At 38.4% G+C, this 4,139-nt stretch overlaps 1 long non-coding RNA gene across 1 annotated transcript; it reads right to left on the reverse strand.

The window, feature by feature from the left end:
- Window positions 1-621: 621 nt before the first annotated feature.
- LOC132599596 (uncharacterized) lies at window positions 622-2,747 on the reverse strand. The gene is made up of 3 exons (XR_009566886.1): window positions 2,538-2,747; window positions 1,680-1,735; window positions 622-911 (listed from the first exon to the last, which is right to left on the reverse strand). It is a non-coding gene; the product is annotated as an uncharacterized LOC132599596 (long non-coding RNA).
- Between the last annotated feature and the right edge of the window lie 1,392 nt (window positions 2,748-4,139).

Below are 4,139 nucleotides of genomic sequence, written 5' to 3' on the forward strand. Positions count from 1 at the left end.
GATGATATTCTCAAGACTATTGATTCTTTTGATACCATGCGCCTTCACAATGATGAGGAGGAGCGGAAAACACTGAAGAAGATCAGACGTGAGTCTCGATTGAGTTCTGACACCACCGAAACCACTTCCAGATCAGCCCATCCCATTCAGTTGGCTCACCATACTTCTGCTTCACAGACTGAGCTAGGGACTGCTATTGTTGTCGAGCCTGATACGGCGCTGAGCACACCACCATTGCACCTACTTCCGAGGTTATCTATCCTCATGATGCTACAGCAGATCCAAACGCTTCAGGGAGGCCCTACATTATGTTGTTGATTATATAGATGCATTGGGGACAATGCATGTTTCTAAGTTGGGGGTGTACGGTATTTGTTTTGAGTTGAATATTGTTTTTGGTTTTTGTTATATTAGTATTAAACAATTGTGTTTAGGACCTGTTTTGGGCCTGTTTTTGTCTGAGGATTGTTTTTGTTTTTTTTAATTGTAATATTAAGTATGTGTTTAGTGTCACGACCCAGCTAGGGGCCGTGATGGGTACCCGGGGCTAGCCACCGAGCACCACTCGTTCTAATACTCATCTTACTCATTTAATGCCCTTTTACCAATTTTACACACGAATTGTAGGAAAATCATATTTTATATAGAAACATAAATACTTATATACATTTTCCTCTCGGCCATCAAAATAATATATACATAATAATAACATCTTGTGAGACCATCTGACCCACACTGCGTATCTACGAGCCTCTACTGACATACTAAGCATATAGACGGAACAAGACTCCGTCGTGCCCAAAATATGCATATATACCAAAAGAAGAATCATAAGCACCTCCGGACAATGGAGTGCTCTCAATCAGCTGACAGCTACTAAGGGTCTGGACCAAGCTCACCTCCCTGTCTACCTGTGGGCATGAACACAGCGTCGAAAGAAAACGGACGTCAGTACGAACATTGTACTGAGTATGAGAGGCATAAATAATAAAGAAAGACAATGTTAATATAATGTGAACATCAATGTGAAACATCTGAATCTGAATGACAATCATAAAAGAAGTAATGCATGTTGTCTTACTCATACTCATCATAATTTCATATATGCATAATATGCAAGCTGCCCGTCCATATCGGAACAGTGTAATAATCAATAACATTAGCCCGCGTCCAGGCCTCCCGCGTCCGGGGTACCATCTCATGCCGCCCACTAGTGGTGTCTGCCCATGCCAAAAGGTCATGGTGTATCCGTATAGCTGCCCGCCTTGGCGGTGACTGCCCGGCCAACTAGGCGCGGTGTAATATGATCATGACATGCTCATAAAAAATACTTGTAATAATATGCTTATCATAATATGCTTATCATAGTACATGCATAAGACTCAAGATCAACTATACTCTGTCGGGGTGGCGTAAGGTCGTGATCCCCCGATTTCATTATGGAGCAATTATTGACATTCTGCCTCACCTTGAAGGAATTAGTACATAAGGTGAGTGTAAGAAATAAATAGCATCATTATCAATATGGCATCATCATATCATATCTCTTATCTCTTATCTTATATAGACATTTATGGACTTAGGCTTCTAGCTTTCCGGAAAATAGGAACTCATGAAGAGGAAAAGAACTTATGCTATAGGATTCATGCCATTCGAAAGAAAGGACTAGCCTCACATACCTTTGTCGTTTAGCTATGTTATCGTTCACTTGCTCTCCCCAATGTCACGTTGTTACCTTCACGGGAGAATTCATATTAACATTAGTTAATAGATTATAAGAACGCGTCGTAAATTCTAGAAAAAATTGGGCAGCATTTCCCCTGTAAACTTAACAATCCTCAAAATTCCAACTTAGCCAAACGTCAATCAAAATACCAACAACAACAACACCAACAATTTCATATCAAACTAGACTTAAATCCATTCTTAAATTACTCCCAAAACAGCCCAATATACATTCGGATGCCAATGCTTGTATACACTTCTTTATTTCCGTATATTCATAATATAACAACAACAACTACAGCCAATCCCCCGATATTCCAGCCCATAAAACAGTCCATAACGACCATAAAACAGTCCCCAAAATATCATCGCAAAACAGCCACAAATGTTATACCAAACAGCTCCAAAATATAGTCACAAAATAACCACGAAAAATACATGAAGCAGCTCCAAAATTCTGTCATAAAACAGCCACGAAAATTACATAAAACAGCCCCAAAATATTGTCAATAAACAACCACGAAAATTACATAAAACAGCCCCAAATATCGGCACAAAACAGCCCGGTATACGCTTTGTATACAATATCTTTATACACTTTATTCTCCCAAATTCAAGAACAACAACTTATCAACAACTTCAACAACAATGTCAACAATTATTATACATCATAACTCAGCTAATTCCATCCATTTAATCCACCTAAAACAGCCCCTTAATTCATAAATCCCAACAAAACAACAAACGGCCGTTCTAATCCGTTAAAACTCTAAATAAACTTGTTAACAATGAAAAATGGACCTTAATCTTACCTTAATTTTGCAGCAACCACTTCCACCCTCTCTTTCTTGGCTGATTTTTAGCTCAAATTGAAGGCAACGCGACGTACAACACTTTTCTCTTCAGGAGCTTCGCGATTCGGGGCTTAGATTGTGGTCAAAATTTGGTTTCTTTCTCTATCTCTCCTCTCTCTCTCTACCTCTGAAATTTCTGGGTTTGTTGAGGTCTGAAAATGAAAGAGAAGGCCGAATTTGTTTCATTAAATGGAAAAGAAAATGGGCTGACCCGACTTGGAATCGGGTTGGGCCGAATTCATTGCCCAGCTTGACCTTTCTGCCTTAAAATGGACATATCTCCTTATCCCGATGTCACATGAAGACCCACGACCTATGGTTGGAAAGCTATTTCAATTATCTACAACTTTCATTCTGGGAGTTTTCCCAAATTCCTAAAGGACGATAGGGTTATGACCTCCCGAAATCAAATCACCCGAAAACGTATCTTAAAAATATTATTTTGGAGGGCTTTCACTTTGATTTGGCTCAAGGATCCTTCTTGGGTTGTGTTTAACTTCTCATGTATTATTCATATAACTTGTCACATGTTCTAAAAAAAAATCTCGACATGTGGACCCCACCTCAGCTTATGAATAATTCATCGTACGAAAATACGGGATATAACATCCTTCCCTCCTTTGGAACATTCGTCCTCGAATGTTAAACGATTCGGTCTTCTACGAAATTTCTCCATATATTTTCCTTTAACTGACTCGGAGTACCATGACCACACTATTTTTGCTTACCTCTTACTCCTCTTTTTGAGTACCCACTTGGTTTCATCGGCGACGCATAAATACTTGCAAGTTACACAATCATTCTTGCATGATTCGTGTACATACATTTCTATACATATACAAGTATCCACATTCGTATTCATATTCGTGTTCGTAATCGTACTCATTTACCCATCATTAGACTTATTTCTGCACAACTCTCACTCTTTGTTTTAGAGTCTATATCTGTCACATCTCGGAGTCCATCATTTCAATCTCTATACTTATATTATCTTTACTCGCTTCCCCCCTTTTAGGGTTCTACTTGTACCATTCTCAAATCCGTCGTCTCACCTTCAAATCTTTACTTCATATATCCCTATTTCACTTACCACATAAGTCGTTTCAGCAATGTGTTCACATTCATTATAGCCCTTCATATTCGTATCTCTATCTCCGTGATGCTGTTATTTTATTTTGCTAATAAACTTATCGTATTTTACTCGTGCTTATACATCCAATCGCTACTCCAGTATCGTACTCTATTAGAGTTACACTTTTTCCTCCATGTCATGTTTTAGTGCTACTAATCTCCTTTGTTCACTCTTTCATTTCTTTTTACCGTATCAATGTCACTCTTATAACTGACATTACTATCAATTCAATAGTATCTAACTCAACTCTTGTAGTCATTAACGATACTCCTAGCTTAATCACATTCTGCCATTACTCTTTTGCACATCATCTTTTCTTGTTAGGACATATTACAAGCTTATATCTTATCTCCTTTGGATTCTAGGAAAAATTCGGCAGAGTTTCCTCTGTATTTCTTACTATCCCAAAACCTGCACGTAGCAAATAC

The sequence above is a fragment of the Lycium barbarum genome, chromosome 6 (genome assembly GCF_019175385.1).
Source record: "Lycium barbarum isolate Lr01 chromosome 6, ASM1917538v2, whole genome shotgun sequence".
NCBI lineage: Eukaryota > Viridiplantae > Streptophyta > Magnoliopsida > Solanales > Solanaceae > Lycium > Lycium barbarum.